Source organism: Leuresthes tenuis, unplaced genomic scaffold (assembly GCF_036924035.1).
Source record: "Leuresthes tenuis unplaced genomic scaffold, fLeuTen1.0.hap1 SCAF_9, whole genome shotgun sequence".
NCBI classification, from domain to species: domain Eukaryota; kingdom Metazoa; phylum Chordata; class Actinopteri; order Atheriniformes; family Atherinopsidae; genus Leuresthes; species Leuresthes tenuis.
Window position 1 is genome coordinate 19,046,092 of NW_027325363.1, and position 25,660 is coordinate 19,071,751.

The following is a 25,660-nucleotide window of genomic DNA, read 5'->3' on the forward strand; positions in this document are numbered from 1 at the left end:
CTAAAACCACCTTGCACTTACTCACTGGCCTCTAATGTCTTCCTTTATGTATCAGAGGCAAACTTGGTCTGTTAGCTTGTTAGGCTACAGTTCTTACTGCTGGGTCCTGCTGTCTGCCTGTTTGAGTCAATGTTGCATTTTCATATCAACTTAGTCACAATTGTCACAAAGGTAAAAATAGGACACAAAGCATCAAAACAATTTTTATAAAAAAATAACACCCACTGGCCTCATGATTTATCAACGTCATGTCGCCTTCCTGGGAGAATCCTGAAGCATGTTGTTTTACTGAGTTATCAGTAAGATAATTATGTTTGGGCCAACATCCAATAGGCGAAAACTTGAAACATTCAAAACTGACTCATTTTTCAGATGTGATGGACTGACGACCTTCCCAGTGGCAGCTGAGATGGACTTCAGGATAAAGAGGATCTGAAATGAATGAATGGTATTTCGTGGAGTCTGAATACACAAAACCACTCAAATCAGTGGGTACTTGTTGACAGACCTGTGGTACAACAGAAGCTATGCATTTACACAAATTCAGTCATGAAACAAGAAAAAAAGGTATGAATCTATTTTAATCTGTGTCTATTTAACATACTGTACAACAGCATAGAGACCTAGTTCAGTTATGTTTACAGGATGATGTTGTTGTTACTCTCTGTTGAGTTATTATCCTGGACTTTTGACACACACACAGTCACACAGTATTTTACTCTCATCACCTTGTTTATTTGCGTTGGTACCAGCTGCCTCAATGATTCCGGTGGATCAAACCTGAAAAGCAACCTCTGTGCACACAAACTGACATCTGGAGACCTTTTTCACCTGTCATCTATCCTGAGATACTGACACTCGTTGGAGGTTAGCACCTCTACAGCTCGAGGATGTTTATTTTTTCTGACTGACTTTAAATGTGCTTGACAACGCATTGTTTTAATGAGCGTTTTACTCTGCGGTGACCATTTTCTGCCAAAGTTCAAACAGTTGTTGTTGCAGTTGCTATGTTCACTTGCGAAGCAAAATTTTGACTGTTTACCTTTTTCAAAATAAAAGAACATGATGGTTTTGTAGAATTAACATGGGTAGGATATAGGATATTCCTTTCACATTATTGTTTGCATGTTATAGTATGTTTGATTAATGACTCACACTCACATTATGCCAACTACTCTACTCTGTCCAAGTCATCTCCCCCAAACTTGGACAGTTCTGGGGGTTTACCCCAGATGTGTGTCAGTCCTGACTGCTGGAGCCGAGGGTATATGTCGTAAAGCAGGAGCAGGTGTTGTAAACTGCCTTGAAAAGTTATTTTCTTTCTTGGATGTATGAGTGTGATTAATGTATACACATCAATGTAGCCGAATTACATTTATATCTATGCATAAATGTGAGCTTATTATTAATTATTAAGGCTATTAATATGGCGGTGTTTATACTGTTGTTATAATAATTATCTCAGAAACAGCGAAGCTCATTTAGTTTCCTTTCTAAACAGAAAATGTGTGTTGTGTGTTATTAACTGAGTCTGACTGCTTAACATGGCTAAAAATGCTCTTGAATGAAATAAGGCTATTCCACAAATACCTCTTACTGGTATGAAAATCCCAGTGGTTTAGCATGATGCCCAGTTTAGTGTGCACCGTTTATCTTTTCTTAAAAATGACAAATGGTCTGTGCTTATATTGCGCCTGTCTTAGCCTTGACTATGTTCACCAAAGTGCTTTACAATTTCCGTTCCTTCACTCACTCAGTGCTTTTCATTCAATACATGCAGTAGTGTTTCTCGCACTCAAACACATACACATACCAATGAGCATGCTGGAGATAATGTGGGGTTCAGGCTCTCTCCCAAGGACACTTCGTCAGGCGGAGGTGCTAAAGATGGAACTGCTTATCTTCTGCTGATTGGACAAGCACTCTATCACCTGAGTCAAAGATTCACCTTATAAACAGCTTCTTCATCTTGAAGGTACTAAAAGAAAATAGCAACCACTCTTTGTGTTTTCACAGTCTCAGTCTCAGGTAATACTGTTGGTTTTACATCATTCTTTCCTCTAAGACGTTTGTATGTTGGAATGTTACAATCTTTTGTAGCAGCTAAAAGGTGCTCAAAACGAGTGTAAAAAAGAGAGTCAGGCTGAGTTTGGTAGAATCAAATCAATAAAAGTACTACAAAATCATCTCTCTGACTGCAGTGTTTAAATATACCTCTCTCCAATCTTGTGGTTTCATGACACTCTTTTCCAAGTTCAAGGGTATGTTATTCTGCTGTGTAGGAGTGTAATAACCTGTAGAAGTACTCATTTAAAATTAACTGAAGAAAAAACTCTTTTCGCTGAATCTCTTTTCAGAGTCACCAAGGTGATGAATTTAAGAACTGACACAAATGTACCACACCACACCAGAGTAGAGTCTAAGTTTAATGGGATAACTCTTCTTAAACGTAAGCACATTAAGTAGTAAAATATTGATTGGTCTCACAAATTTGCCTTAAGATTTACAAAAATTATAAGAACTTTTAAGAAGAATGCCTTTACTGTAATGCAGAGGGAACAAATGTTGCTATCAATAGAGGCCCTTTGTTGCTAGGCAGCAGGGATTTTTTTTTTTACTAGAGTGTGTCTCTGCTGTAGTGGCTGTTGGTGACTTTATATAAATAAAAGGGTGGGAGATCTGCTCTGGTAACGTGAACATGAGGCTGTGTGCCTTAATGGTTAAAAATGACAGAAAAAAAATCAAAAATACCTGAAAAACAGCATGTTGAAATGTCAACGGTATGCAATTTAAAAAACAACAATGCTACACTACAATTGTAGAGCCCCAGTGCTCCTAAAACAAGGACTGCAGGTTCCTTAAAACCAGGGTGAGCAGAGCTGAAAAGCCACAGTAAAGTTACATTTACTCTGAAGGTCCCTCTAAACAGTTGGTTGGCCTCTGCCTGATCTGTGCATACGAATGCAAGTATCCTGGTAACTAACTCAACTCGTAGAAAAGAGAAAAAAATGCCACTCCCCTGTCGACACTGGTCAAACCCAATAACCTCCTAACTAAACCCGCAGCCAGCCGTCTGTTTTATATCCATTATGCCACGGGATTAACATACTCGTGTTTGTCTGGGTTGCATTAATGAGGAGATAAGGCAAATACGAAACAACATGTGTCAATTTCCCTATGTATTGACCTTATCACAAACAGACAGTAGAGTTCTCAGATGTAATAAAATCAAGAGGGATAGATAGAGGTTTATTTTTTTAGCATTTAAAAACACAGGATTTAACAATCCTTTAAAAAGAAATTCATCAATTTGAAGACCATATTTGATCTGAATTTGTAAAACAACTCTCCAAGAAAATGAGCAAGTTACTACCACCAAATTATTAGCAACTCAACATACCAAGGTGACATGCCCGTTCATAAAGTCATCGTATACCACATAGTTATGTCGTTGTACCTGGATGCACATTATGTTATGCTATGAATTATACAGAGTTCCAATGAAGGTGGAAGCCCCTTGTTGGCTATTGTTTACATCATTTGCATTATTGCCCTTGTAGTAATGAGCATAATTGTTGAGCTTTTCTTACACAAGCACTGCAGCCCAGAAATTTTGTTTTGTCCAATTCTGCACATTTGTGAATAGAGCAATTTGTCCAGTAGAATTAGGAAAGGGTGCACGGTGCTATTGTTTGCTGCTTCATTCTTCATTCTCTTCTCTGCTTAGCATTCTACTGATTTAACACAATACAATAACACAGATATATACATGGTATAAGTGACTGTAAGTCTATTTGTTGTGTGCCTTTAATAGTACACAAATGAAATAAGTAATAATGATTTTTTTGTTGGTTATAATCATTAAAGTTCCATTGAAAGGGGATTGTAATACTAGTAATACAGTAATTATCTTGACAAAAGGAAACTCAGACATGATTCTATGCTTTTATAATCTGCAAGTTAGTGGTTGCAAATGCAGGAAACACATGCAGAAGTTCATACAACTAACCATGTGTGTGTGTTCACATTGTGAACAGCATCTCTCAAACATTAACCATAGCTTATGGTTAATGTCCTTATCTCATTTCATCCCCTCCCTTATCAGGACACCAGAAATGACATTTGACCTCATTAGGACGAGCTTTGGTCCCCATGAAGAACGATAGTCCTGACAAAGGAACAATTACACACACTCGAGCACACACACTTATCATACCTTCAACATCATCAGCACCATTCACACGGTGAACAGCACAGCACAACTATAAATGCATTTCTCTGTGGATCCAGACGAGGGCATTGTGACTTCACGGTTCACACAGATATTAATTGGAATGAATCGTCATCATTAAAACATTCATTTGACTTTGTTCTTAGCAAATTCACAAGTTTGTTTTTTTCTTTTGTGCATATTAAGCATGGGCATCAGCATAAGAAATAGCCTTTTATAATGTTGGTAAGTAATGTAATTCAATTTTGTCGTTGGTGTAGTTTTCCTTGATGAATATACTTTTCATTTCACTTTAGATTAGAGTCATGTCGGCTTAGGCTTTTTAACAGAGTGATTATAATTGAGAAAGTGAATTCTCGGAGCCAGAATTCTTTCTAAAAATAACTTCATTAATTACAAATAAAGCCATATTTTTCTTCTGATGACAAATTTTAAAGTACGGTTTTGAAGGACAAACATGTGAACAGTTCCACTGTCTACTGCTTTATTTGCTACAAAATCCCTTAAATTTAGACGAAAAAATAAAATGAAGTGACAGCCCTCCAGGTAAACTCGATGAGAGTACCACTGAGATACAATCCTCACCAAGTTTGATAGAGTCCTTGATGACAGCTCTGTTCCCCTGCCTTCTTTTCTCATCTTGTCTTCCACACACGTCCAACTTGTCCCTCACTTCTAAAACCCCAGACTCTTTGATCACTCTGCATGTTTGTACTGCACTGCAGATAACTGCCGCAGACTGGCAGAAGGAGAGGAAGAGAGAAAAAGATGGAAAGTGGAGGACGAGGAGAAAATATTCCATCTCTTTGTTTTTCTCTTTTGTGGCATTTTGCCTTCTGGGAGTTAAGTTCTTTGAGGGGGAATTTAAGAGCTCAAAATTGGTATGTGTGTTACTGAATATGTGTGCGTGCGAGCGCTTGTGTGCATGTGGGAGAACCCAGGAGACCAGGACCGTCTCTCTCTTGTTGACTTCTAAAAGTCCTCCAGTGGCCTGAGACGTGATGCTGTACCACGTCATCAAATAACCCAAAGGATGAGAAGACAAAAGCACAGAGAAGAAAGCCAGAGAGAAAAAGGAAAGTGAAAGAACTGAAGAGAGTTGGGAGGAAAAAAAATGTAAAACATATCAGAAAGAGTTCATTAGAGCTAGATAAGGCATACAAGTGAGACCCAGTGCAAAAGGAAGAAATGAAGATAAATGAGAGCATAGGTTCAGGGGATAAGACAGATGCAGAGAAATGATAAAAGTAAAGCTGTTCAATGGGATTACAATAAGATGTGGCATTTATCTGTCAAGGTGACAAGAGGTACAGCTGCCAGTTTTTCTCACTGAACATACCGTTAGTTATTTATCATGTTTTTGTCCTCTTGAGTTCAAATTGTGGTTAACTGCAGAGTTTGAAGTGGCGAGTGGTGAGGCTGTAGAAGCCTTTTACGAGGAATAAAATGTCACAATACATTTTTTATGCATTCGGTGCCATAGCAGGACCTCTTTATGGTGGCAGAACCTTTTTACCCGTGTCTATAACAAAACATAAACACGCGTTGAAAACTCCGAGATAAAAAGACACAATACTACGGTGCAATGTCAGTTCAACACAGTCACAAAAATACACAACCATGGTCTTTCTAGCCATGTTTCAAACAGTGAGCTGTAAGACAGAAATAGTGAAGAAAAGAGAATGTGGGAGGAATGTGGGAGAAAGATTATCTTGTCCTTTATGTGGGTGGAGAATAATGGACCATATAAAGACCAGCTGTAAATACTATATGGCGCTGACCTTTTTTATTTACATCTAGTCAAATACACACCCGTAAATTAAAGTTCTATGAGCAGTCCTAAAATATAATGCTACTTTTTGCGCCTCCAAAACTGTTTGACCCATCAAAGCTTGTATGCTCTCTGTTGCTAGGTAATCACCAATTCTGACTGGGAACATCTCATAAGCCTTGCTAACAATCTCTCCTGCATCCGATATGTCAACAGAGATGGGCGACCGCTACTGCCATTGTTTGGAGATAAGCCCTGCTAATGCTACAGATCTAGGCTGTCCTGTTTTGCATCATCCTAATACCACAAGAGTAAGTACCAGAAAATAAGCTGATAACTGGGTGTCAGTTTGTTTAACGAGCAAACGATATCCATCAAAAGCATGAACTCATGGCTATATAAATCTTATTAGCATTTGTATGTTTGTTTGTTTTTTCTTGTGTGTTGTGTGTTTACAGTGTTGAGAATTCTTTTGCTTTGGTCTTAGAAAAATTATCATCTAAAGTGGGCAGAATTTTACCAGGCAAAGTCTGATTATTTTACTTGTTATTTTCTTATGTATATGCAAACATGAATAATGGTATTTCTGTATACTGCATTATAACGAAAATGCACCATCTGTGTATGATTTTATGCCGAGTCATTAAACTGGAGAACACCAATAAATCCAAAGATACTTGATACTGTGATATATTCACGATATTTATTTTAAGCAGCAAATCAAGCTGTTCCTATATTCTATACAGGAATAGGAGATATGCAGGTGAGCACCAAGTTTAGAGATAATTTGGCAGGGAAATAATTAATTGCTTGTTTCATGATAACATAAAATCATCTGTAATGACAAGAAAATAGCCGACTAATTACTAACAATAAGTAGACTGGTCATGATAACAAAGGTAGCTTTGCACATGTACAGTTTACATGATCTGATTAGCTGGGTTTTTAGCACAAACATTGTAGCAAATATATTAACACTGTGATAAAAGCTAGCTAGAACAAATGCTGCACCCACAGTGTCCTGAATTGTGGCTACAACAGCTGTTCCAAGCAAAAAAAAAAAAAAAAAGAAAGCAACACCAATATTTATTCTTGTTTTGGTTCTTTTTAAAAATAATCTCATATGTTTGCTTTTTAATGTTAGCTTAATGCTGGCAGGTTTCTTGTGTTGTTTCAGCTAAGCATGCTTCGTTCAAGTTTTGTAACATTGCATGTACTGCATGAGGGACACCTTAGGATAACTAAAAGAGCTACAGGGAAGAGTGTGTTAGCCGGTTGGTATCTACAGGCATCACTACAACATAAAAAAAAAAAAAAAAAAAGAGTACAACAATTGTGAAGGTTTCAAAAACATAAAAAAAAAATTAAAAAAACTTGTCCTTCCTTTATGACTTCTCCTAAAGCTGTTTCTGTGGTGAAGCGCTGCTGTTTTATTGGTAGGGACATCTCCTGTTTAGGAAGTGATTCAGAGGAACCGGCGCTCCCGAAGCAGTGGCATAACCAGCAGTGACGTGGTTTCTTTGTAGTAAGGGGACGTGGTGAAGGTAATGTTCACTTCCCAAGAGCTTCTGCCATTGATGTAATTACTGTGCTTTTTACTCGCTTCAGCTTGTCTCTTTTCCCTGTTTGCCATCAGATGGTTCATTTGCTGATAATTCCTTTTCTTTTTCTTCTGTCGGCTCCAGGCATCGTAGTAAAATGTGATCCGTCTTGTAAATCTCAGCTACATAGTACAGTGAAAAAGGCATATCTTTAACATAATGTCACATGCATGCATTCTATAGATAGCAGTCATTGGATTTTTGCTTAAACCAGATTTTTACATGGAGTACCTGTGTGTTTAATGTCCCTGTAAAACATATATGATTAGTACTAGCACTGAGATTTACCTCTGTGTTGGTAGGATGTAGATGGAATTCAAACAGAGACGTTGCTTTGAATAAGCATGGAAGAGGAGGATATCATGCTCAGAATGATAAAGTAAGGTGAGAATTTGGCTATGACCACCGTATAAGTGAAGATTCAGTAGTTCACTTTGGCCCCAACACAAGATGAATGAAGCTATATATTTAGTAGCTGTCCCAAATCCCTGTTCGGGTGTAGGAGAAGTTTAACAGGAAAAACACATAAATAAATAAAAAAACATTTTAAACATTAAAATGATGCGAAGTCACAAAATGTATTAACTGGTTTTCATCGCATTGAATTGGGGATTTTTTACAGGCATTTTTTCTTAACAGTGACCATTGAAATTCCAAACACAAATACCATATCATTGTCAAGTGTGCCAACATCTCCTTCTGATTATTTCTAATTGTCTCATGTGAGCTTTTCCACCAACAAGACTAATGCAATCTGCTAATGTGATGTAGATGTACATATTTAATTATTGCCAAATAAATAGGATGTTATTGGAAAATATATGTAAATCCTGACGAGCAATGGATCAAAAGCTCAGGGACATTAACAGTTGACAACATCCTGTTCAATACAAAGCAATGCAACACTCCATTAGGAAGCTCTTTCTATTTGTGCTTTATCCTTTTAATTGTGGCCCCAAAGTGGAGAAATCCAAATACTTCTCTGCTGTGTAGAGAAGCTAAAGCCAAGACTCCAAAGCTTTGTCAGTTTAGCAAAGGACCTGCAATTGCACATTTCCTTCTAGTTTTACCTGTGAAAAGGCAACCTTAATCCTATTCATTGAGAGATTCCAGTATGCTTGATTTAACATTGGGGTTATGTAATGGCTCTTGAAAACATACAAGACAAAGGACTAAATGGGAACATAATGGGGACAAGTTTAAAACACATAAAACTGTAGATCTGTTATCTCTACAAAGGAAAATGCACTGTTGTGATATATGCATGTAAATGTATTTATGCATATACAAGCAAACACACAATAACTGAAAGCTCGGACTCAAACTTACACAATCACTTTTTTAAAGAGACACACAACATGCCTGCAGTCTTTTTTGTTTAGAGAGTTCCCGTAAATTAACTATAGTCCATTTGAAAAACTGCATCTAACAAAGAGATCTCAGCAGGAGTTGGTCAGCGTTTGTTTCTTCATCTCATTCTTTGCCTTCTTCTTTACTCTTCTCAGAGGATTTTTTTTTCAAGGACATTCAAAAGGGAAAGGAATTTTTCAGGCTAACATCCACAGCTTTGTTTAAAGATTAGTGAAGTAGAATTAAGACAATGAGAATTTGTGTTTGTGAGCCAGTATGTGTACGCTGCAGCTGACGCAGAGTTATAATGTGATGATGACAAGAAGAGATGCAATTTGTTTCCTGGGGTGCAGCGTTATTCAGCCATTTTGTGGGGTTAAAAGGTCCATCCACAGCAAAGCAACATCAGCAAAATAAACCTACAGCATTTTCTATTTCCAGTGAATAAGACTGACATCACCCCACATTATATCACTTATTTAATACTTTGACAGCAAGTCTCCTCTGTTACTCCTCCATTTTGACCTGTGTGTTGACATGTACTGATCAAACCTAGTTTTCCCTAATGGGCACAAGCACCTATACAGTTTGATGTGATGGACTGGTGACTTTAACAGAGTGCAGCCCACCTCTCACCCCTTTAACAGCTGGATAAGACAGCAGGATAAAGCGGGAATCAAAAAATCATTGAATGTAATCATTCAAGTACGTTTCATAGTTGGTTCTGAAAACAAGTACAATTGATTGAAGTTATCACAAGGAAACACATTTTCTTTCTCCTGCAGCATCGCACACTTGTCTGTTATGTCAAAAACAATTGCTCCAAATATCTTTCTTCTACTGGAGAGTCAAAGCCATGAGCCAAAATGTTGGGACACACAGTTGGCTGTATCTGTGCCTCATACACAGGAATCATCATTGCCTAGAGGGTTTCATTTTCTAAAAGAGGGCACACCAAAGGAGGATAGAAACAACTGTGCTACATATGTCTTATTTGAAGACTTTTTACAGTTTTTAGATGTATTTCCATGCAGACAAAATGCCAACTCAGGTTCTACTTAATCAAGAAGGTTGCAATTGTCTAAATTCCTTAAAATACTTAATGATTGGCAAAGACCAACAGTCTAACCTTCACTTGCCTTTTACAGTTTAACACTCTGTGAAACACCTTTCACCCTACCTCTAGATTTAGATTGCACAGATTCTTCATCTGTCAAATTGCTATTTGTCTCAAGCAGGTGCACAAGTTGAAAGCTCGCTCTTTATATTGATTTCATTTCACCCCAGCGTGCAAAATATGCTCTGTTCACGTATTTCCAAGAGTAACAAACATCCCAATGGTTATGTTATAATAATGACAATTATGTGAGGCTGAACAGACAACTTGGAAGAGCAGACCGCTTACCTAATCCAAAAACTAAATAACAGTTTGCAAGGAAAGCATGTTTAGTCATTTTCGGTCATTTTCCGGTATGAGGTTTTTGGGTTTTACAGAGACCAGATTGTGCTTTCCACCACTAATAGTGGGGGATTGATCAGCTATATAGAGCAGAATTTTAATTTTGTTACCAAATGTTCACACTATAGGAAATGCTTAGCTAGAGGGGATTGAGACTGCCACTGTGTCGCACTGACATTTTAACTTGGATTTTTGCTATTTCGAGCAGCTTTGATATGATATGATATGATGATGTCAGTTCTATAAAGCTTCTTGTGAGCTGTGTTGTTACGTTGAAAACAAAATAAGGGTAGTCTGCTTTTGTATGAGTCACTGCTGGCCGCAGGCCCAAGTGAACGTTTGTACTTGACAGTAGGAAATGCAGGTTTCATTAATGACTGTAAAGATTTCTCAAATTTACCAGGGAGACGAGTGAGCCACTCTGCCCATGTGAGAGCTAAGCTGAGATCAGGTGACTGTGGAAGAAAGACCCCGACATACATCACTCCTTTGGTCTCTTTATGGAGCTCCTCAAACCCTTTAGGTGTGCTTAGGTCATTACCCTGCTACAATCTAGATTTATCTCCAGAGAAATATCAGAGCTTAGAGGCAATGTGGAGCCCAGTCAGTGCAGGTGTCCAACTTCAGAAAAAGAAAAACACCTCCAGACTTGAATATCGTCATCACCACTGTGTATTTGATACACTCCAATTTCAGACTCTCCCCACTTTCACTCTCTTCGTAAACCCCTCTGCAACTGTTCCAAATGTAAACTTTGGATTCATCATAGTAGGTATTTGGTTTAGTTTCCGCTCTGGACAGAACTTTTGCCCTTTTGAGTCTTGCATTCTTCACATTTGTATCTAATGAAGTATCTTTTACATTTTTCAGTGACAAAACCTTGATTTATTGATCTTCTGATGGTCTGGACGATTTTGGTCTGCCTGATTGTGCTTTGGACACAACTGATGTAAGGTGTTTTAAAAGTGTACATCATCACACACTGCTATACCTCCACATACATGGTTGGGTCATATGTTGAATCTTTGAAATATAAATTTGATTTTACTTATCTCTGGTGTCATAATTCCCTCTAACTCAATGTTATTTAGGAGGCGATGTTCTGCTGAAAACTGAAGCTGCAGCTTTGGTTATTGCTTACTTGCAGCTCTGTAAGCAACAGCTGCAAGTTTCAAAGCCATCTGACCGTTTGCTTTGATGCGCTTTTTTCACGGCAGACATTTTGACTCATCAAAGTGAGAACAGAACAGATGTAAAATCAAAGGGATATTTTTCTTATGTCTCTTTTGTAGCTCACAGGCAAAGTTTTTACGAAGTCAAAATGTCTGTATAAAAAAATAATCTGCATGAGGGATTCAGCTTTGGGAGATCTGACCTTTTAAGCTGCAGAGCCAATCAGTGCCACAATGTTGCTTGAGTAAGTCAGCTGACCTTGAAATGGTGAAGAATCTAAAACATTTCCACTGTATTTACATCTCATACATATTCCTTAATTCTTAAACTTTTCTGTTTTATGTGAAAATGTGCCAGATTTTTTGCTCAAGCTTCTGTTACCATTGCAGTTTCAATGGTATTTCATAGTTGGCCCTCATATTATGGCTTTCTTGTTCGCTGTCTTTTTTTTCCTCCTCCAAAATTGACAAGTCCATGATGGGATGGGATTCCTGGCTTGAGATCTGATAAACAGAGCTCCTCCAGTATGTTTATATTCTTGCTTTTCTATAACAGCACTGATACCAAGGTCCGGGTGTGATGACAAATGGGAAAGGAGATGCTGCAACTCTCTTAGGAACAGTGATGGGCAAGTGTGCTCCACTTCGTGTTCTGCCACAGCAACTCTGACTGCATGTTAATGCTAGTCAGGCAATGGGTGCCAATACTCTACCCCAAATTAGGGCTTTCCACTAGAGCAGATGCCATATGTTCTTTTCTGCCACTGCCACATGTCTCCTTCTCTTTCAGCTTCGCCTTAAAGGGACCAAGAATGAATGAGGGGAAAATCAAAGGATTTTTTCCATCAACTTTTTGTTACTAATACATTTCCATGTTGAAAAGCGAGCACAGCCACGAGAAGAACAGTCCCAGCAGAAATAGATAAACAATAAGCAGCTTCCCAGTTTTCTTAAGGAAAGGCTTTTCATGTGGCACATTATAATTGGCAAACATCACAATTCTTACTTCTACAGAGGGAAACTTTTTCTTTTGGAATCTTTGTATACTGACTAAACTGTAACTGTGTGTGTCGAATAAGAAAAGGTGATTAAAGATGGAGTAAGGCTAATCAAGTACAAAAATAAGTGAATAATGAAAATGCTCACATTAAATCTTACACATTTCTCCTTGTTTTTGTCTGTTTTTATGGTGATATCTCAAAATTCTCTTATTTATGTAATAGTGCAATCTGCAAGACCTCTTAAAAGCAGATCGTATGCCAAAGTAAGAGCCACCTGTGCACACAATTAAAAACACAGGACTCCCCGTTCAGGCATTAAATGTTATTTTCTGTGGGATCAGTGGAAAGCAATATACAACTAAAGTGGGCTTTGTTATTGCCAGCAGAAAAGGTGTTACCTACCCCTTCCTGGCTTTTCTCAGGTGTTTTGCATCAGCAATTAACAAGTCAGACTTCACATCTGCGCGTGTGACATGAGCAGTAACTCACAAATTCCCCTTCTGACCAGAGTTGAAAAACACACCTCTCTTACAGAAACCTGGCTGGCTGGCTCACACTCTCTGCTTCCCTTTTTTTCACCATTTTCTCACCACTTTGCTCATTCTCTGTCCATCGCCTCACTTCTCTCAAGCACTGGTGTAGTTGCTGTTGCCATCATCTCTGTCAAACTGAGTTGGACTGTCATTCATTGGGAAGCTTTCTTTGTTTTCTTGCTCCTTTGTACCGGCGCTTATATTCATTCAACACCATCCCCATCTGAAGCAAACTGACTTGTTTTGGATTCCATTTTGTATGACAAGATATTTCCTGGCACCTCATAATGAAGGGAGGGATGAGCATGTTTATTCAATTTTCCAACTTATCCATCTGACTCAGTTTGGATAGGGCTTTATTTTTGGGATGGATTTGCTTTTCCTATCGTGCTCAGTCATTCTACCTTTGTGTCTCCCTTTGTATGTCCCCTCTTGGTCTGTCTCACTATTCAGTGTTCATGTTTTAATAAGGAGGAATGCAAATAATCTAGCCAAGACAAGACGATAAGTGCTACCTTGAAATTACATTTGTTCATCTTTTTCTTTAGTGCATGTGTCATGGTTGAAGTTTGTTAGTCAGTGAGTGAAAAAAAGACCATGTTTTTCCAAAACCAGCTTCACCTCCTCTGGTAATGTGTCAGCAATTGACATCATGTGGAACATGGAACATGTGGGACCTTGCAGTGTAGGGACACCACATTACTCACACCACTAATATAACAAGAAGTGAATTGTGGAACTAGTGGGAACATTGTAGGACACACTGTGAAATGCAATGCCACCAGTGACAACGAATGTAAATGAGATTTATTTCCATAATAAGACCATTACCCTGCTGCATGCTGAGAAGCTTTCCAACAAGCATGCTCCTAAGGCTAAATGATTATTTTTATTTTTTTTTACCTTTACAATATCTTAACATCGCTGTGCGTCATGCTTTTTCATATTTATCTTTATTTGCTGCTTTCGCTACAATAAATAAGGTTTCAAGGACTCTCGATCTGCTGTTCTTAATGTGAAGAAGTCTGTATGTGCACAAGAAGATGGATGAAGAAGATGTGGGATCTATTATTGTTCCCTGTGTGAAATATGCATTTGTTATAAATATGAATGTCCATGCTCATAGTTCTATCACATATATACATTTTAATCTTACACTTGCATGATATATTGTATAATAGGAACCTGAGCATTTTCATTTAAGCACCACTGTCTGTATTGTTGAATAAAATGTTTCTATGCAGAGTCATGAACTTGTCTATAGGGAATGGTATATTGTTTTTGGTTTTACTTTGTTTTAGGATGAAACAAAAGGAAAGGTGCAACATGTAAAAGTTTGGATTCTTGGAAGTTAAACGGAAGTCTCACACCTTAAATAACCAGTTAGGACTTTGGTTCCTTCATAATCATGACTAGAAAAGACAGGTGACAAATATCTGTAAAGCTTTTTAAAAACTTGTCAAACATTGACCCTATAATCAGCAGCCAAATCAGCAGCCTGTTTGAAGTCAAGCGGAAAGCATGGTGTTCACAGTAAAGCCACAAGATGGCACTGTGCTCTTTAAGGTGTCTTCAACGTTGAGAGGTTCATTGAAGGAAATAATGTGAACGTCTACTGTTTTTCAAAAGTGGCGAATACACTTTAAATGTTGTTTCTGTACAAAATAATCCAAAGATGAACCTTAATAAATTGTATAGAAATGTGAAATGCAGTCTGTCCCAACTATGATGATTTAGTTGGTCCAATAATTGCAGTTCTTGTATATAGGTGGATCTGTATGGTACTGTGTGGACAGTTCTAGTAACAATGATGGTTGATGTTCAATAGACAAGCACTTGTGTGAAGAGTTAAATAAATGGACAAGTGACTTATGACTTAGATGCAAATTTTTGGCACTGTTGTGAAATGGATTTTAACAAACAAGCTTTAGGTGTGACAGCTTGTGAGTAAAGCAGAAGATCCCCAGACTTCAAAATATCTTTGTTACACTTGATCTCTCCAAATCTATTTAATGCTGCTCTTCTAACCCTAACCCTGTTTGGGGAATAAATACCTCACCATATAATTCTGTGTCTGATGTGATTCTGATTTCTCCAGCCAGCACTGACTAAACAGGAAAATGCTGGGACAAAGACGAGTGCCATGAATGGAATGTTTCTATTATAGAGGGAAGACCAAATTCAAAGAAATAGCAGCAAATTCTGAAGGCAAACAGCCCACCACCTGTGAGAGTGATTAAGATGAACACAGAAAACATGATCATGCTTCCAAAAACACCTTGAATTCCACAAAAGATAACCTCACGAGGCACAAGCTGAGTTTGCTAGTGACTTCACAGTCCACTGACCTAAATACTGGGACTATAGACCTTAAACGAACAGTGCATGCGAGACAGGCCCTCTCAGAACAACCGTTTGCTAAAACAATGAAAAATATTGAAATCTGAAAATATTGAAGAGCTCGGAGCAACTTTTAGAAATCAGGTCAGTTTTTGCTCACTCAGCTATTCACATGGAGGGAAATTCTGATCTCGGGCGCACAAACTTCTGCACACCCCTGTTGATCTTTTTTATTGAATACGTAAATTTTGCCTTATGGATTGGCGTTAAGAAGCAGTTTAACAGTTTCAATTTTTGTTGATTCTCTCTGTTGAATACAAAACAATGGCTTTAATCATTCGTTGAGGTACTCGGATATCCGTAGTCGTTCTGTTTTCTTGGAAATCCCTGTCACTGAGAAAATGCAACACGATTCTTTCAGCTGCACATTCTAACGGCTGTCTCTCTTGCTTGCGATTCAGTCCCCCGCTCTTCAGCTGTATCATTACATTAGCTTTTCCTGCTACATGATCCAGTGGGTATTACCATGTATATATTTATGACTGTTTATTTTTGTTGTTTCCCTCTATGCCAGGGCAAGCCCAGACTGTAAACCTTATCAAACATTCTGTCTGATCAAAACCTATGAATTATGAATAGAGGAACAAACAAATGTATGTGTGTAACAGCGCTCGCGTGTGTCAGTGTATGTGTGAGTAAGAGCAAGCAGCAGAAGAGAGAAATAGACAGAGAAAAAGATGGTGGGATTGAGACTGATCAGGATTAATGAGTTATGATAATGAGAACAAACAACTGTTTGATAGCAGATGAGGATGCCCTGCAGTTCTGTGTCTCTCAGAGAAGGCAAGTGTTTAAAGCACTTTCTTCGCTCAGAGTAAAGTGTACCATCCTACTGCATTGTATGTGTCTATGTGTTCATTTTTGTTTTAGAAATACATTTAGTAGGCTGTTATGTGTGTCAATGTGTTATTTGTCTCTGTTGTCTGTGTTATAGTTGTCTAATTTATTTGCCGTGCCATCTGATTTTGATGATCTGACCATCTGATCTGAACTGTCATGAACTGTGTGAGTAGTTTTGCACCATGCATGCTTCAATATCTGTTATCAGTATTTTTCATTGCACAAGTCAAGTGTCAAATAAACCTTTCGGCTTAGTGGAATTTAATTCATTATGATGCAATGTGTGTGTACATAATTTAGTGTGAAATTACTGCATTGCTTTCTGACAGAAATGTTCATCTAAAAGAGGAAAAACAGACAACATTTCTGCTACTTTATTTGTGAAAGCAAATTTTGCTTGCATTGCTCAGGGCCTTTTCTGTGCTCTTCAGACGCGGCTCTAATCTGAATACATGCACAGCAGAGCTACGTGTCAGTGAAAATAAATAAAACCAAAACCTAATAGTTTATTTTGAACATAAATAATTTAGTTGATTTTCAGTTTTCCACTGACACACCTTGTACATGGGTAAAACAAAAATCTAATTTAAGATTTCTCTTTTTTTTCCTACCGGTTTTAACTAACAGCTTTTTTTTTTTTTTTTGCATGTGTACACCTGACTGACCTCTTCATATTTCCGAGAATGTGAGGGTTTGGAAGCCAGATCACCTTTCAGTTGTAGTTGGTTAATAAAATAAGAGCTACTGCCTTGTCCCAATGCAGAATACATTCTGTCATGCAGCATGGCAACAATTGTTTTGCTCATTTCTGCTCATGTCATACCTTATCATTTGGAATTGATTTCTCTGTGGTAATCCGCAAGTCAGGTAAAAGGCAAAGGAAACTCTCAAATGGACACAGAGAAATTGCAAGCTCCACTTCAACAAAATGCTTAACTCACAAAATGAACGGCATGCGATATGTGCATTAGGCGTTTGAGAGTTGAGCTCTTTCCAGACAGCTGGTGGGCCGACTCTGTGGCAGTGTCCCCTCGTATTCTCTACCCAAGCAAGTACAGCTGTAACTGTCCTGCAGCTCTAATGGCGTTTAAAAAATGATGCTGATAAACTGACAGTAGTTCAACAAGCTCTAGTCTTCATCTGCACTAGCAGCGTCCCCTTTGATAACTGTGCCTCTTGTTTTTGTGTGCCAAGGCTTACCCCCTCCTACACAACTGGACGACCACCTGGCCCTCCCATCAGGAGCAATGCACTGCTTAAAGCATACACACCAGTACAAGACTCCCCTTGATGGCTGATGCATATGTAACATCATGAGCTGTGCTGTTCACTTGGAAGAGGAACAGACTAGCCTTCAGTTCAGGTTTGATATTGATTTTACTTCCCCTCCTCCTTTCACTTTCAATATTTCTCTCTTTGCAACCTGGCCTCAAAAAACGTTTTTTTTTTTGTTTTTTTTTGTTCGTTACATTTCACTGGTTTAAGGCAAAACTAGAGTGAAACGGTAGAACCTGCCTCTAAAAAGAATTTTTCCCAGTATCTTGATAAAAATAAGACCTCCAAACATTTACATCAAAAGCCATCACCAGACATTTAGTGACACACAGCAGTGGCAAAGTTAAGAGAAACAGGGAAAAACATGTTACTTGATGGTGTAGAACCTTCAGCTGTCCCTCTGATTGACAGCAGATGTGAAAACGCACTTTGGTTAAAGGTGATAAAATTGTTGTCTTATGTCTATTGATATCGGTAGCCACAATGTTCAAGTATTTGGGCAAGTGCTTTGCAGCATGCATTGTTAGAATTCCAGCTCCATTTTCAAAGAACATAAACAAACCCCATTGTCAGAATCAAGAAGCAGAAGTCCACAAATCAAGCCCTGGGGGAAGAGACTGACAAAAAGCAAGGAACTCATCAGGGAGGATGAACAAAAGAAACTGAGTGGAGAAGTATTCAGCGAACACTGACTGAACAAAATGTCAAAAACTTGGTGAAGGCTTCGCAGAACAAAGAACACAAACAAGACTAATTTCACATCAAACACAGGTAGAAGGGGGAGATAAATCAAGACAAATTGAGGGAAATCCTCTCCTTTTGGGTAACTTTTCTTGCTAGGAGGAGGTGACAGGTCTCTTCTTTGACAGAACGTCTAGAATGAAGACAATTGCAAGAAAATAACTTGTTCAAATCAGGGGATTGCTCCAACCTAGTGGCAATCAAAAGTCAAAATACCTTGTCAGCAGAGTCTAGACAAAAGGAAGGCTTGCACAAAATGACATCTGCAACAGATTAACTAAAACCACGGCAAATTTGTGTGGAAAGTCTATGATGATACTTTGGATGATACAATTTTCGCCCACAAACAACTTACAGTTGAAGGAACATTGTCCCGAGTTGACCTTTCAGCCATAACTTGAGGAGGTTCTTTGTGCGAAACATTCTCACGGCTGACAACGATGTCAGTTTGTTCCAGGATATAGTGTATGGGAGCCAGAGCTTAAGTCAGGATTTGAATCACATGACATTTGGAGTTTGGATTTATCTGCAACATTGACAGAAAAATTGAAAGCAACATAGAGACATGTAGATTGGAGTAGCTTACTGAGCAGCAACCATCAACAGAACACACACTTGTTTGCCGTGAATTCTCATGAGTGTTACCTCCTCTGTCCACATGGGAGCTCAATCAGATATGACTAGTACTTCAGAGCTGGCTCAGCAAAGTCAAAGAGTCAAGTGCTGCAATTTATATATAATTTGTCCAGATTAGTCAAGAAAAGCTAAGACTTTACATGTCTCTGGTTTATAGAATAATAAAGTAGCAACAGTGTAATTGAGGACTAATAACTCAGACTATAGGCCTCTTAAAACTAGGCTAACATACCCAGATGATAAAGTTGGAGATTAAGTCACTTCTGCATCTATATGCTCAACTAAACTCATATGGACCTAGGTGATTCTGTTAGTGAGTCAATGTTCCATTTGCACCTTTTTTTTAAAAAAAGAGTCAGGTGTAATATAATGTTACAGTCGAATTCTCAATAAAGTTCTTGTAATTCACATTTTTTTCTGTTTCTCTTGTCAGATGGTTCAATGCATCAGATATTATGGTGGAAAATCAACCTATCAGGACAGATAGCTTCACTTAAAGCATTTCCAGGCTGTCTCTCAGCTGGAATAAAGTTCTGATTTTGTTGCCACTATATCATCAGACACAATCATCAGTCCAGTAACTTGAAGACAACATCTGCGCAGTGAATTTGACGATACTTACATGAACGTTAATCTCTCACAGAGAAAGTTGAATGTCTTGAATGTTTTCTCACAAAGTCGGCAGCGTCCACTTTTCAGATACATATTGGCTAACAAACTCTCTTTCAGTGCACATAAACTGTTACAGGACTGGTAATCCAATGAAATGATCAAGCCAAATTGTAACTGCAGGTAGATTCAATGTCGACGTAACTGTGTTGTGGGTGAAAAAGAGGACAAATGCTTGTATCTGAGTGAAGAAGTTAGAATGAAATGCAGAATGAAAGGAGACAAAGTCAGGCAGCCACTCTTCCAATAGACAACAGCCATAACGGCACAACATTTCCTAAACGGGGCTAGGCTGCATTGCATATTGATCTATAATGCATGTTGCTGGCAGGACGAGAGCATAGCTGGATGCCGCAGAAAGAGGAATGACGATAGACTTGGCAAGTCCGTGCTTCTTGATCTTTCTGTTTTGCATACAGGCTACAACCTCTGTCACTCATTAAGTGACAGAGGTTGAGGTTAACATACCTGCTTGGGCTGAAGGAAGTGAAATGGGAAAACTTAGAGAGCACTGCATAATGAAACAGTTGTTGCTCGAACTGATTCCTTGAAATATTGATAGATTGTAAAAGACCCACAGCTGTGGTGGGACCACTGCGGAAGAGCAGCTGTGGCTATAGCTTTGCCTGCGTAAAGATGCGTGTGCACTTTTGTCAGTAAGCATCGTTCAAAAGCATCCTTTGTTTGACTGTCTGCGCTAAAGTTTTCGTTCAGAGACTTTGGTGGTGTCTTGTCGCATTTTCAATTGTTTTTGCGTCGCAAATATCAAGGTCAGCTCTTTGTTTATTCAGGACAGCACAGCATGAATGCATTTGAGCCAAAGCTAATTTTCTGCTCTGTATTATGTGGAGAGTTCTCGTCACCACTGCCAACGAAATCAGACAATGGAATGGAGAATGAGAGCTTTGATTTCTGATTTGGCTTCAGAAGTAAAACACATTTCAGCATGATCTGACTGTGTTGTGGTGATCTGTGATGAAAAAGAAAAACACGTGCCAAATAAACACTGATGAAGCACTGAACTGCTGTTTGTGTGTTGATTGAAGCTGTTTTATGTGATCAAGAGATTTTGCACCAGTACCATTCAAATAACTGTTTGTACCCATAATAATACACGGGTCTTTATATCCATTAGTCTGAAATTGACTTCTGAGTGCTGTGACATTTGTTACCAGTTTGTTCTCAACAGTTATCTTTTTGCATGAAACCCATAGACAAGAGATGGCAGAGAAGTTAGTGCCTACTTCCATAAAGAAAAACTGATCGCTGTCATTTTTAGCAGCAACCGAATAGTAGGTGCAATTTTACAAGCAAGATCTTCTTTCTTATATTGCCTGTATGGTATGTTACTGTACTCTTAACATGAGGACACAGCTGACCCCATGGCCCCCAAGTAAGAGTCACGTGACAACCTTTATTCATAGTCTAAGTTTGTTTAAAAACAGAGAAAGGCTCTGTGTTCCCCACTTTTCTTGGAGGCGTTGTTTGGATCTTTTATTGCAACCCTGACGCAATATTTCCAGTGGCAAAAGAACAAACTCACTTGTGATGTTACACTCCTGAACTCAGCCTCTCCCATCTGTGCCTGCAACTACAGAGAAGGTGTTCTTCCCTATTCCTTCTGCATAGCTTTAACATTTATGTTCAGTTCAGCCTTAGTGGGACTCAATTTACAAGACTTGTATCTAAATCTTTTGAACACTGAGCATTAGACAACGACGCAGAGCCTGCGGGTCTTCAGTCAAATTCCTTTTTGTGCTGTGTGTGTATGTGTGTGTGTGTGTGTGTGTGTTTCTTTTCAAAGTTTAAGTACTTGTTATTTTATGTGACCCTTACGGCTCAAATCATTAATTCAATCACGAGTGTGGCAAAAGTGATACATCTTTTTAACAGTTCGAACTGCAGAGCTTTGCTGCACACACATGAGTTGTGGGACTGAAACTGGAGATTCTGCTTCAAAGAGAAAGCCACATTTGTGGCTGCTGCGAATGCATCCTTTAACATTTGGGGCTAACAGAATCCCACAGCTGAGCACAGGCATTGTGATGTTTTAGTTCATCAAACTGAAAATGCACGAACAATTGAGCAAGCAAGTTTTGCAAGGACTGAAGCAGAGATGAGTGGGACTCGGGAGGATGAGTGGAAGAAACAGAGGGGGAGAAAGTGCTTTGGACTGATCAGTAGGAGGACACACTGGGAGAAATTTACTTAGAAGGCAGGCAAAAGATACAAGTTTGAGTTAAATCTTACAGTTCTGCTAGGACATAAAACTGATGCAAGGCCTTGTAATGTGGTTAAACCCACCCTTCAACTCCACACACAAACCGATAAATTATTTACTTCTGTCCATATCTTTGGCAAAACATCAAGCTTAAAGATCACGGAAGGAAATATTTACAAAATGCTGAAGCTTTGCTGGGGCCAGTGACACATGTCAATATCCGTTCAATGCGTCTGAACACACAACGCATCATGTTGTCTCTGCCTCAGGAGTTCAACAATCAGTCCTTTCCCCCATCCCACACGGATGCCAATAATAATTGAAGACAAACTGTTTGTGACAAACAGGTGTTTAGGCCTCTATCAGCAGACCTGCACTCACACACTGATTTTGTGGGTGAATCAGTCTAAGTCACTGGCTTTCACAGTGAGGCTTGGGACCCAACCTGACTACAGCAACTTTTATCTGTCTGTCTCCTAAAAAAAAGGAAAAATAGAGGACAAAATTTAACTAGAAAGATAAAAGAAAGGCTTTCTATCTCTGAGGAAATACCCTTCCCTTATTTTGGATAGGTATTTCCCAAAAACATTAAATTCACTTTGTCAGTCACACACATACCGTTGCTCTTCCAGTTATGTAGAAATGACACAATCAATACATCATGAGAACATATCAGTTTGTAGACTTTGAACTTATGATCAGGTTTTCATGATGTATGTAAAAGAAAGGTTTGATCAAACATCCAATCGTTGTGGGTATATAATATAAAATACAACTTCACAGTTCTTACACATCACCAACAGAGGAGAATATCGCGGGATTGTGGGTGCTATCTGTTTACCTCAAGCTCTAATCAAGAGACCCCTCAAAGGAACGACGAGGGCAAGTGTCAGACAGAGAGAAGGAAAATCTACCTAAACTAGACATGCGGTGTAATAAATTTTAGTGTAGTTATCCAAATACCATGCTGTAATTATGTTATCAACATATGCCTCTCACATCAAAGTGTTTTTTTCTTTGAAAAAGCACATTCACGCCCTTTTCCCTGACTCTTACCAAAGAGCAGTCTAATCAAATATCTACCATGAAGACATTCCTCCTTTGAAAACTCAGGGCAAGCCAGAAAACTTTACTCTAATGTTAAAGTTGCGCATATGGATGGTAAGATATTCGGTGCACTTCTCCAACTGATGGATAGGCCAAACTTCTATAGACAATAAATATTTTGTGGCTCAATAAAACACCTTTTACATAAGTACTTTCACATAAATGACAAAGAAAATTTTATATTAACGCAGTTTTCAGTCTCAAGTCTCTAGACACTGCACCATCTTCAAAAACTTTTCCCTGTCATGCAGAGTTTAAGTCTATTTGTCTTGAGCATAATTGCATCTAACTGCATCATTAAAAGCAAAAGCATTGCAATTGTTCCCGTTTGTGACAGTCAGTGTCAGTGTCTAAAAAAGACTCACGCATACCTTGTCATAGGATGGTTGTGAGCAGTTTGAGCCCAGAGTAATTCATTGTCTTAGACTGGTTTCTTTTGAATAAAATTTAGAGATTTGAACAGACAAATTAAGCTTTAAAAGCCCCCAAATTAACATAATATCATCAAGCATAGCATTTTTTTTCTCCTTCCTTTCCTATGACTTTTTCTACCACCCTTCAGATACCCTTCAGGTATCTTGCCACTTCTGGGGAGTCCTAACTTCCACTTTACGGAATGGAAAGAAAATGCAGGTATAAAATACTGAAAGAGGGAAAAGGTCTGTTATTCCTGTCAGTTCCTTAAAGACAACTTCTCTTTAGTTTTAATAGGTCCAGAGGGGTTTGATATACTTTGACTTTGTTGTGGAAGTATGTATTTATGTTAGGCTTGACATTAATAGGTCATTTATTGATCTTTAATTCAGGCAACAAAACTCACACGACAATCCTTCATTGAGTTTCCCTCTTTGCAAGGTTAGGACTTTGATTTATAATGCACCCACTCCCTCCCCCCATAGATCCAAACGAGGAGACATACTGTTTGTGTAAGATGTTTATTAATGAGATATGTTTGTGAGAATGAGCACGTGGGTGTGTAACTGGCAATATGAAGGAGGCTGAAAGACAGTGAGGGGCTTCCTGATAGACGGAGAGAATCTGTGGCAGTGACTGAGTGGAATATCTTTAAGCATTCAGCTCTCAATCACACATCAGTGTTGGGTAAAAGGATTTCTTCCTCATGTATCCTGTAGAGGTCCCTGTTGAACTATGACAATGATCAGATGTGTAAGGCAGTACGTCAACTAGGTGTAGTCTTCAAGGCTGCTCTGACAGTCTGCATGAGTCCGACTTTAGGGTCTTCTGGCAGCAGGTGACTTTGTACAAATGTTGAAATATAAAAGAAAAAGTAAATTATTTGCATGAGGTGAGAGAAAATTTGTATAATTTCGAACCGAGTCAATGTAACAGCAGCACAGAGACAGGATGAGGAAAAGACAGAATGTCTTTAACATATCAGGTCAAGTCATGTTTTATGGCTAAATTCCAACAACCCTGTCTCAAAGGGCTTCACTGAATTTAAAACAGAAATGAACAACATTAACGGATCATGAAAATAAAATAGATACATTCTAAACACAATTAAACCACACTGTACTGAGGATTAAACGTATTTATACTGCAGCAATATAATTCCCCTTCAGTGATTAATAAAGTATTATTGAACTGAACTGAATTAAACTAGTTATTTAACCATTGTCAAAAGAAACTGAATTAAAATTTTCTTTTTGTTTTTTATATTGATTTTTCAGAAATAGGATTTTTATGAAATTGTGTAATTTTATTAAAGTGAAATCACTGTTTGTTTCCAATCTGCATTAGTCTGAGGACATTTGAATTTCTTCACTATTTTAAAGGGAGGAAATTGAATAACATACAATATTTGATTCACAGCTATTCTTCCAGTGTCACCAACTGATGGCAAGCATTGAAGTGAACAGTTTATTTTTTAAAATCCATGTTTTAGTTAGACGTTTTAACTTCATGTTTTAATTAAACATTTTAACGATATGGCTGAAAAGCCTTTTATATTTTTTGTTCATTTTACACCCTTTTATATTATTTAACTGTTTTAGTCTTTCAGCTTTTAGCGCCAGTGTTTCCTCATGGGGGCCAACCACACTGGGAGCTGTTTTTGGTCCACTGACGGGGGTGCTGTTCTGTGGACTGCTCTGGCCCGGGTGGCTGGAGGACTCTGCACCTTGGTGTGGGGCCTCTTGTCTGCCCGGATCGGGACTGTCTCTGTGGTGGGGCTCCCTGTGGTCGTGGCCCAGGGCCCTCTCAGTGTGGTCAGCCCCCAAGGGTGGCTTTTTCCTTGCCTTAGGTCTGGGTGTCCGGCCATGTCTCTGTCCGATAGGTGCAGTGGGTCTGAGCTTGTGTGTTGTGTGTGCTTGCATGTGTGTGTGTGTGCATGTGTGTGTCTGTCCGTCTCTGTGTCTCTCTGGGTAATTGTGGGGGTGGGAGGGTTGGTATATTTTATCATTGTTGTTTTTAGCCTCTGTGAAGCACTTTGTGTTGCTTTTAAAGTATGAAAGGTGCCATATAAATAAAATTTGATTTGATTTGATTTGATTTGAATAGATCAACAAAGCCCCCATTCAATTGTTTTGGTTGCTTGTTCATAAATACAATTCATAACAACGTGCTGTAAATACATCCCTACAAAGGGCTGGAGGGAAACGTCATCTTACGAGCATTTCCATGTCAGAGCATA